This window comes from Panthera onca, chromosome B3 (genome assembly GCF_046562875.1).
Source record: "Panthera onca isolate mPanOnc1 chromosome B3, mPanOnc1 haplotype 2, whole genome shotgun sequence".
NCBI classification, from domain to species: domain Eukaryota; kingdom Metazoa; phylum Chordata; class Mammalia; order Carnivora; family Felidae; genus Panthera; species Panthera onca.
In genome coordinates, this window is record NC_138344.1 from 138,753,626 (window position 1) to 138,765,020 (window position 11,395).

Genomic DNA, 11,395 nt, shown 5'->3' on the forward strand with positions numbered 1-11,395 from the left:
CGTGTTTTCCGTAGAGATAATATAATAAGAAAAAGGAGACTCATTGGTCTTGTTATGGCATTAAAAAGAGCCAGCAGTTGGCCAGACAGACTGATTCTCTGTGATTTGCATGTTATCGAGAAGCCTCTGGCTTGCTGAAATTCTTCATAAAAACTCCAATGGCGATACATTTCAGATGTCCCAGTTTTCACTAATAAAGAGCTTGCGGAAATGTTCTCTGAGTAGATCCCTCATTCACACGACAAATATTTACTGAGAGGCTGTTGCAAGCAAGGCGCTGGCAAAAGCTATGATTCTTTATATCTTTTCAGGATTTGGGCTGTTTTCGGCGTTGAGGATTTCTTGCTCTGACAAATATTTGTGGGGTATCAGCTCTGTGTAAGACACCAGGCCGGGCGGAGTATGATGGGAGACGTGGTACGGGGTCATGGCTAAGAATACTTAGTCTTCCAAAGAAGACTCTGGAGCCAGACTCTCTGGATTTTAGCCTCACCTTCTCTGAGCCTTTGTGGGAATGTTCCATAACCTCCCTGGGCCTCAGTTTATTTACCTCTAACATGGGGACTAGAGGGCGCTTGGGTGGCTCAGTGGGTTGAGCATCCTGCTTCAACTCAGGGGATGCTCTCATGGTTTGTGGGTTCGAGCCCTGCGTCGGGCTCTGTGCTGACAGCTCAGAGCCTGGAGCCTCCTTTGGATTCCGTGTCTCCCTCTCTCTCTGCCCCTCCCCCACTTGTGCCTTGTCTCTCTCTGTCTCCCTCTCTCTCTCTCTCAAATATAAACACTAAAAAAAAAATTAAGATCAGCATGAATTTTTAAGTTCACACTAATAGTGATCTTTAAATATACACATGTACATACAATGGTCCTTATTTTTAATTTTGATTTAAAAAATTTCTTGGGGCACCTGGGTGGCTCAGTCGGTTGAGCGTCCTGCTTCGGCTCAGGTCGTGATCTCACGGTTTGTGGGTTCCAGCCCCGCGTCGGGCTCTGGGCTGACGGCTCGGAGCCTGGAGCCTGCTTCCGATTCTGTGTCTCCCTCTCTCTCTGCCCCTCCCCCACTCACACTCTGTCTCTCTGTCTTTAAAACATAAAGAAAACATTACAAAAAAATGCCTTTAAAATGGGGGCTGGAACTACCCCCCAACAAAGCACAGTCGTGAGGATTACGGGAGTCAGTGTGTGTGAAGCTTGTAGACTAGAGTCTGGTGCATGGCACAACCCGATAGTGTTACTTTGCTGAGCTATTCAAGAGGCTGTGTTATCCCTGTATCCTTCAGTTGTATGGCAGTTTATACATTGCCCCCGGAAGCATCCTTCTGATGCTCACAATTGTAAGATTTGGGGCACGTAGGGCAGTCTTTCCATACTCTTTTTACACTTGAAGAAATGAAGTGCAGAGTGGGAAAGCGGCTTGCCCGTGGGCCCCCAGAACCAAAGACCTCAACCCTCTCAGTACGATACCTTTCCCGCTCGTCTTTTAGAATCGGGGCCATAGGACGGGTCGGTCCCTCCCGGGTGGGCGCCGGCTGTGAGCCAAGGGACCTGCTGTCTTCAACGGCACAGTGAAGTCAACACGCTCGGCTCTCCGAAGCAGTGTTCCCTGTAGGAGTCAGGAGGCTGGGGGCTGGGGGTGTCTTTCACAGACCTGTTTCTAGAACCGTTCTCCTGTTTATCTGGGGACCTTGGAGCCAAGTAGGAGACACCAAGAGAAACAGAGCTGATGCAGAGCAGAGCGGATGTGGCCACACTCACTGCTCTCTACCTCCAGGTCGGGCCTCTGGCAACATCTCTTGTGCGAGAATGATTTTTATTTTCAACGTTTTTTATTTTTTATTTTTGGGACAGAGAGAGACAGAGCATGAACGGGGGAGGGGCAGAGAGAGAGGGAGACACAGAATCCGAAACAGGCTCCAGGCTCCGAGCCATCAGCCCAGAGCCTGACGCGGGGCTCGAACTCACGGACCGCGAGATCGTGACCTGGCTGAAGTCGGACGCTTAACCGACTGCGCCACCCAGGCGCCCCGAGAATGATTTTTAAAGGTACAGCTCGGGGCTTTGCGGCAGCGACCTTGGAGCATTCACCGGACCCACCGGGAGGTCATGAGGACGGCTGAGGATCCTCTGAACAAATCAAGAAAATTGGATAGAGATTTCCAGAGTGTTTTCTGGGGAATCCTTTAACCCAACTACGTGGGATGTTTAATTTTCTGTGTCAGTCTGGCTGGGCTACGGGACCCGGTTGTTTGAGCAAACACCCGTTTAGATGTTGCTGTGAAGGCACTTTTAAATGAGATGAACACTTAAATCTGTAGACTTTGAGTAAAGCCGATTATTCTCTGGAATGTGGGTGGGCCTCACCTAATCAGTTGAAGGCTTTAAGAGCGAAGCCTGAGGTTTCCTGAAGAAGAAGCAATTCTGTCTCCCGACTGCAGCATAGAAACCCCACCCACGTTTCCTGCCTGTCGGCCTGGCCTGCCAGCATCTAACATCAACTCTTACCTGAATTTCTAGTCGGCAGAGTTTGGACTTGCCAGCTTCCCTGCACACAGGAGCCGAATTCTTAAAATAAATCTTTCTCTCTCTCTATTCCTTTCTCTCATATATATTGTATTTTAGTTGGGGAGACAGACAGTCCAAAGCACCATAAAGAAAATCAAGCCTAGGGACGCCTGGGTGGCCCAGTGGATTAAGCGTCCTACTCTTGGTTTCGGCTCAGGTCGTGATCTCGTGGTTCGTGAGTTTGAGCCCCCAGTCGGGCTCTATGCTGACAGTGTGGACCCTGCTTGGGATTCTCTCTCTGTGTTCCTCTCTTCTCTTTCTCTCTCTTTCTCTCAAAATAAATGAGAAAAAAAAAAAAAAAAAAAGCCCAGTGATACGAAAGCAATGGCTGGTGGCTGGAGCCACCTTAAGGAGATTGGTCAGGGAAGGTGTCTTGAGGAAATGACGTGTGGCCGAGAACGAAAATAGGATCCAGTTGGGTGAAGGCCAAAGGGAAGAGCATTGCAGAAGGAAGAAGAGCGAGTGCAAAGGTCCTGTGGTGGGCACGGGCTTGGAGCGTTGGAAGAACAGAAGGCGGTCGGGGGGCAATTGAGCTCCCAGAGGTGAACCGATGGGTCGCACAGGACCTTTTAGAAGGTATTCTTGCGGCGGAATAATGAAAGCAACCTTGATAGCTCCTTCATGCCAGGTGGGATTCTAGCCGCTCTCCATATGTCACGTCTCCTCCCTACTGAGACCCTGCAAGCAGACGTCGTTATCCTCATTGTACTGACAAGGACAGGGAGGCGGAGAGATGGGGGATTACCTTCTCAGGGTGAGTCACGGCAAACCCGTGGCGGGTCCCGGATAGAAACGCGATCCGGTGCCCTTCAGACCCCACGCCTTATTGAGATGTCCCCGGTCGCCAAGAGGAGTTCACTGGACTCAGGGCCAGCGTCCTGGTGCTTCGTGAACGTGCGTGGGTTCCCAGGCCCTGGAGGGTCATGCCTCCTGTTGACCCTGAGCTGAGTGGCGTTTCAGGACCCTGAGAGGGGAGCACATTCTCATCAGGACCTGCCAGCCGCTGGACAGCCACCGGAGACATCAGGTTGCCCTTCATGCCATGAGCCAGAACGAGGACCGAGCAGCGATCTTCCCTTTCCCCGGGTCGAATTTGAACTTGCATGGGGAGGAGGTACCTTTTTGCCGAAGAGAACGGGGAGGGGCAGGCCTGCGAGGCAAGCATGGAGGGAAGGGCAGAGAAAGAAAGGAGAAAGGAGCACAGCCTAGTAGGCAGGCTGTGGTCTCAGCCTTCAAAACCCCATTGCTTCTCTGATTGATACTTTTCAATTATTCCTTCCCATTTCACTGACATTTGAAATGCTATTTTTTTTTTTCGGAGCGATAACTTCACATGCGTAGGCTCCCACAGTCCTGGTAACCCTGTTTAGCTGTAGTGGTAAATTGCTTCCTTGTACAACATAATGGCATTGACAGCCTTTTGCTAGGGAAATGAGTTCTCCAGTGGGACATGCCAATGATAAGACGTCCGGTTTTGAAATTGTATTTCTCTGTATCAGAATTAAATCTGGACTTTATATTTCTGGGCTGCTATGCTCAGGAGCTGGCCCCTATACAGTAACCCCGAGACTGACAAGCAGGGCTTACACAGGGACTGTTTCGCTTAAATTGGATCTGAGCTTTTATGCGCTCTCCTATTATTAGCTATTAAAATCTCTCAGACGGCACCCACCTCAACACCCCTTATTTCTTCTTCTTCTTCCTCTTCCTCTTCAGCGTGGTCTCTTTTTCCCCCCTTTTTAAAATAGCGATCGGGTTTTCCAAATCTGAAACCCAGACAACTGACTTGCAGAGTGGAGGAGAAGAAGATTTCTCGTCTCGGAGGCCATAATTCCCATCCCGAGGCTGAAAGGTGTAAAATTAACGCAAACTTAGTAAAATGCAGTATTGATTTTCTGTGATTCATAGGGGGATCTGCTTTTCATTACAATAGGGGGTCAGAGCTGAGCATATAATACGGGGAGGCTGAAAGGCTTTTGTGTGAATGACTCTTTGCGGATGGAAAAGGGGGGGTGGTCGTCAGATGCTGTCTATAAACCCAACTCATGCTTTCCCTTCCTTGGCACTTACAGGCCTGTCTGCCCCCCCCCCCCCCAAGTCTTCGAGCCCCCGCCCCGCCGCCCCCCTCCCCAGGACAGGAATAATTCAAGGTGCCCCCTGCCCCCCCAAGCTTTTTCATCTGCATGGGTTTTTCACCATGTTCTAGTTTTTGCCTGGTTAATGCTCTTACTAACACGCCATCACCCCGCTGAATAAAGGCAGTGGCCTGGAGGGCATTGGCACACGCAATGTCATTTGAGCATTAATTTCCCTCTTAAAATAATAATTAAAAAAAAAAATCAGCCGCACCCAGGTACGGATTTTTTTTCCTCTGCTTGTGTTCTGTGAAGATCCAAGAGCTCTCTCTTGGTCCCTTGACCCCCCCCCCCACCCCCCCCCCCCCAGTTTGAGGTTCTCCGGCTTCCCGGCTGCCTCTTCTTCCCGGACGACTTCATTATTGGCACTGGAACGAGGTGGGGCGGTCCCAGAGTCTAAAATATCCTCCACGAATTCGGTTTAATATTGTGGACGTCCTATCATCCAGCAGGAGGCGTGGGGTGCTTCTCATGGGAATGACGGTCAAGGTTGCAGGTGCAGTGGCTCAGGGCTGACCTTGAACTGGCTCCCTGCTGAGAGGTGGGCGCAGCGCAGCTTTGGGGAGCCCCCCACGGCCCCCTGCGGGGCCGCAGGCTGCTTCAGAAGCGGACTCCGGCCCGTTTGGAGGCCGGCGCCTCTCCTTCCGCGGGGTCGTGGCAGAGATGCCGGCAAGTCGACCAGAACGTAATTTTGTAGCTCGTGTGTTTCCTAAATGTCATTAATAGTCAGGAACGCTGAATACAGAAGGGCAAGTTAAATCCTGTCATTGAAACAGCAAACAGCTTTAGTCAAATGTATTGGCAAAGGATTAAAAATGCATCAAGGATGTAGTTGTCTTCTCTATGGGAAGCCCTTATTAATAGTCTGAAGAGTGGAAAGCTTTGCCCTTACACAATCAGCACCGTAGTCGTTTCTTTAAAAATATGTTTTAATGTGTGAAATTGCAGGATGCCAACGTTGCCATTAAAACCCCTCTCCAGTTCCAATAATTTCTCCACTTACATTCCTTTTCCTCCCTCCCCCCCATTTTTTTTTTTTTTTTTTTAATTCGACTTCTTCCAAAGCATACTTCCAAGCGGTCGGAGCAGACACGCAGGGCTACTGGGCAGCAAACGCTCACAGCTCCTGCTTCTAGTTCTGCCGGCTGTGGCCACCGAGGGGGGCGGTCCTGCTGCCCCCCCGGGGGGAACCCTGCTCACCGGGCGACCGAGGGCAAGAATGCCTTTCCTTCCGGGGAATTCAGGCTCCAACGTCTGTGGCAGAAAGAGCACGATCTGGTCCCGTCTCTGTCTTGTCATTGCTTGGGCGCCCACTGCACACTGGGAGGTGTGTATGTGACGGTGCCGCTCATGTTTCGCAACTCTGGGGTCCATGTGGTCACAGAGGCACGCCCAAGGTCAAGAGTGAACGTGGATCAGAGCCAGGCTTGGGTCTATCGGATGTCTCAGCTGCTTCCCCGTCCCCTCCCTCCCCTCCCCTCCCCTCCCTTGTTTCCTGTTGCGGCTCAATCTAGTTATTCAGTAGACATTTTTCTGAGCACCTATTGTGTGCTGGCGTCCAACATGAATGAGACGCAGCGTCTGCCCTCAGGCACCCAACTTCTTTCCCCAGCACACGACCCCAGGAAACCTGGGGCTGGCTGTGGGTCTCCACTCCCGTCCTCTTCCAGACCTGTGTGCTCCAACACCATGACCCGTGGCGAAATGAGAAGTGTGTGAAAAAAAAAAAAAAATCACCCCTCACTCCTGTCTTTCTTGAATTTCTACCAATCCCCAGGGCAACGGGTGACAGCCACAACAGCTTAGTGATCCTCCTCCTGGCTCCTTCTGCCTTGTGTTTTTGATTCAGCGCTCATGTGCCATATTGTTAACACTCGCGCTCACGGACGACTATTGTCGCACGCGCACACACACTCACGGAAAAAAAAAAAAAAAATCAATGCAATTTGAATTTTTCCTCCCCAGCCCAGTCTTTGGTAAAATTGTTGTGGAGAGCTATTGATCTCTTATTGCGATGTGATTTTTCAACAGCATTAAGGTAAACACAGTCTTATTGTGTTCATTTTACTGGATAACACTTATCGAGACAAAAGGAGATACATAGCTGCTGGGGCTACTGGGCTTACCTCTAGGAAAGATACAGTGAATCACCTCCAATAAAAACAAAGCCAAACAAAAAGCTCTCCATGCTGAACGGATCGGGAAATTGCTGTCTTGTCACTAATTTTGATTGAATTGAGTCGACAGTCTCTGAACTGGTTCACTGATACAACAATAGAAAACATTTAACTGTTTCTTACGCTTTTACGCATAGGAAGTGGGTGTTCAGAAAGTCAGTAGGATGCGTGTGTTCGAGGCTCAGACCCATCGCAGATGACAGATTGCCCGGGACTTGGATCCTGGGACTTGAGGAGCTCAGATGCTCTCCGGGAGAGCGCCCGCGGCCGCTGCTGACTTGACTCTCGCCCAGGGGTAGGGGACTGGGGCCCAGAGTCGGCGATGTTAATGACCACGCGAGCTGACATTTATTGAGGGCTTTCTACGCATCATTATATGTATCATTTCATTAAATCCTCACGGCATCACCATGAGGGCACTGCCTTAACGACCCCCATGTCTCACAGGGGGCAGAACTCAGCCGTTGCCAGAGCTGGTTAAGAACCAGTCTTGGGTCAGGAGGCAGGAAACTTCTCTTCTGCCTGTGGCTTCACTGATGGACTTGCCTCCAGTTCCCAGCTGCTACTTGCCAACATCGAAATTAGTCAGGCTTCTCCAGAGAAACAGAAGCAATGGGATGAATCGATATACGTACTGGGTAGGCTAGCTGGCCACAGACCCAGGGAAAGAATGAACATTGCAGCTTGAGGCTGGAGGCCATCTGCTGTGAGAATTCCTTCTTGCTCAGGGGAGCTCAGCCTTCTCGCCTAAAACCTTCAACTGATTAGATGAGGCCCACCCACATGGTGAAGGATAATTCTGCTTTAGTCACAGTCTGCTGTTTTAAATATTAATCCCAACTAAAAAAAAAAAAAATACCTTCACAGCAACATCTAGACTAGTATTGGACCAAATCTCTGGGTACCGTGGCCAGGCCATAAAATTAACATGCAAAATTACCCATCACACAACTTGTCACCTATACGCATCTCCTGAAAGCACACATAATCTCCAAACAAAGACAATAACAAGGTCATGCTTACACCTAGCACAATACACCATCCCATGCACAACCGAAAACGCATTAACCCTTTCCCCAGCACGGGATGCGAGTCCTTGGGTGGCTTTTACTTCTTTCTCTTTGGCATCTTGTCATTTGAATACTTGCAAAGTTAGCAATACTCTACTAGATGTTCGGGCAAGTTGCTAATGTTTCTGAACGTTGGTCTCCTCCTTCCTGAAGCGGGGAAAGTCGCCCCAACCCCACCGCCCCCGGGTGGGGGGGGGTGACGGTTCAGTGGCCTGGGGCTTGTAAGACGCCCCACGCCCAGTGAATGCAAGCCGTTTCCCCCTTTCCTCTTGGAATCGCGTTTCCACCTCCAGCACGTGGTGGCAGGCTTTGAGTAAGTATCTCGGGCTTTGTGGGCCAGCACGGCTTCTGTTCCCCCCGTTCCAGCCTGTCCTTGCAGGGCGAAGGCAGCCATCGCGCATGGCTGGGCAAATGGGCGTGGCCAGGAGCCAATAAAACTTTATTGCGGTTGCCCAGAAGTGAACCTCGCGCCGTTTTCATGAATCATAAAATTCTGTTCTTTTCGACTGTTTTCCGAGCATTCAAAAACGGGCAACCACCCGCGGATCACGGGCCCTACGGGGGGCGTAGCGCGCCACGCCCCCTACTGGACTCCGAACCGGGTATGCTTTGCTCCGCCCAGTGCTCCCAGCACATTTCCTACCCATCCACTTATTAATTTATTAACAATTTCACCGGCCCAACCCACACAAAGGCAAACTTTGTTCTTCCCGGTTCCCCGGGGAGCCTTCATTTGGGGGTGTGGCCTGGGGAGAGACCAGCGAAGCCACGCGGTGTGGTCTATTAAAGCACAGCTGTTCCTCAATTAGGACTCAGAAGATCGTCCTGCTGTTTTACGGCGGCGCGATGTGCCTTGTGTTGTCAGCAGGCGCCACGAGGCGGGATCGCGGCTCTTAAGTCTCTCCCTCCGCCTCCCGCGGACGCCCGTCCCGGGGCGGGGGGGGCCGGGTTCCCACCCCCCTGCTACCTCCGCTGTCCTCGGCCCTGCCCCGTCCAGCCCCAACCACGACCGGGGGGTACCGCTGCCCCCCTGAGGTCCAGACCCTGGTCCGCACCCCAGAGGGTGGCGGGAAACCGAGGTCACTGTGGGTGCTCTGCAGATGCAGCCTGAATAGCATGGTGTCCTTGCTTTGACCCAAAGGAGGCTTCCGCTGGGACCGCTGACGTTGCGAACAGCCTCCCATCGTGCTCCCCGCAAAGGGAAAGTTGGCTGTGGATTCCGAAAGTCTAAGCTTTAAGTACCATTTACATCGCTCCCATTTCCTACAACCAATTAAAGGGCCCATCAGAGAGAGTACTGAATGTTCTCAGTCTCCCACGCAAGCCCAGCTTATTTTTACTTCTGTAATATTTAGGATATTATTTTCCAAGGGGCGCCTGGGTGGCTTAGTCAGGTGAGCGTCTGACTTCGGCTCAGGTCATGATCTCACAGCTCTGTGAGTTCGAGCCCCACCTCCGGCTCTGTGCTGACAGCTCAGAGTCTGGAGCCTGCTTCAGATTCTGTGTCTCCCTCCCTCTCTGACCTTGCCCACTCTCACTCTGTCTCTGTCTCTCAAAAGTGAATAAACATTAAAAAAAAATTAAAAAAAAGAATATTATTTTCCAAGATCATATGTGAGTTGGCCCCACCTACCCATCAACAGTGGCCCACGCCAGGACGCCCCAGAGCCTTTGCACTGTCTTTCTTGGCCTCCTTTGGTCTTCCCTTAACGGTCATCTCTTCCCAGAGACCTCTGCAGGTCATGTTGTCGAAAGGCATTCTCCCTCTTATCACATCATCCTGTTTATTTGTACTATTTCCAAGTCTTTTTTTTTTTTTAAATGTTTTTATCTATTTTTGAGACAGAGAGCGACAGAGCATGAGCAGGGGAGGGGCAGAGAGAGAGGGAGACACAGAATCCAAAGCAGGCTCCAGGCTCTGAGCTGTCAGCACAGAGCCTGACGCAGGGCTCGAACTCACGGACTGTGAGATCATGACCTGAGCCGAAGTCGGACACCCAACCGACTGAGCCACCCAGGCGCCCCTGTGCAGTTTGCAACTCTTTGGTCTGCTTCTCCTCCCCATCCTGTCACCCTCCGCTGTCATGTAAACTGCATAAAAGCTTGGCCCAAAGTAGGAGCTCAATAAATCCTTGTTGACCAGATGACTGAAATGTGTGGCAAGAGAAAGAACATCCCAGACTGGGGACTGCTCTGGAAGAGGAATCAGAGCCCTGGGATTCAAGATCAGCTTCAACACGTGGTCGCTGGGGTCTGGGGCCAATCACTTGGCCTTTGGGCAGTGGTCTCTACAGCCGAGGAACAGGGGCAGTGCTAGAACCTTCCCCTTTAGGAGCGCTGGGACCGTGAAATGTCGCAAAGGTTATAAGCTTCACACCATGCGACACATCTTAGTCACCGGGGACGCTGCAACTCCTGGAAGGCAAGGACAGAGGGAGGCCAAGTTTTGTCACCGCACCATCTGGCAGAATCCCCGTTCACTTTCCATAGTCATCGGTGGGCCCGTCAAAGCCAACACTGAGGAACTGAGAATAAAAGAATCGTTTCCTGCAAGAGAGATTGTCTGGCGTCCCCAGTGTTGTGGACTGACTTGTGTCCCCACAGAATTCGTAGGTCGGGGCGCCAACCCCCAGTATCTCAGAACACGACTGTCTTTGGAGGTAGGGCCCTTAATGGGTGACGTAGGTTAAGTGAGGTCCCAGTCTAGCCTGGCTGGTGTCCTTACAGAGAAGATTGGGACACAGGCACAGAGGGAAATCATGGCAGGACCCAGGGAGAAGGGGGCCGTCTGTGAACCAAGGAGAGAGGCCTCAGGGGAGACCCATCCTGGCTACCCCTTCATCTCTGAGCTCCAGATCTCTGATCTAGAACTCTAGAGAATATATTCTGTTGTGTGAACGCTCACGCCTGTGGTGCTTTGTGACGGCGGTCCCTGGACAGCCCCTCTGTCGCCATAACACGACTCCTGGCTGTGGAAAACCGACCTCGTTCAAGGCACCGCGAGAAGCGTGTTCTAGCAAAGATCTCCTGGCTTGTCCCAGCGACCTGGCAAGGCGGTTCTCATCGCCCCCTGGCGTAGGATGGGGAAACTGAGACAGAGAGGGGGTAAAGTGACCTGCCCACGGGTGCACAGCCAGGGCGAGACCACACTAGAGCAGTGTGGTGGTTAAGTGTAGAAGTTCTGGGGAAGAACTCGGGGTTGGAATCCGGCTCTGTCCTTTGCGCGTGTGGGGTCTTGGCATGGCCGCTCGGCCAGTTTTAGGTTCTTTGTCTTTTTTTTTTTTAACCTTTATTCATTTTTGAGAGAGAGAGAGCATGAGTGGGGAAGGGGCAGAGAGAAGGAGGTACAGAATCCAAAGCAGGCTCCAGCCTCTGAACTGTCAGCACAGAGCCCGACGCGGGGATGGAACTCATGAGCCGCGAGATCATGACCCGAGCCGAAGCCGGACGCTTA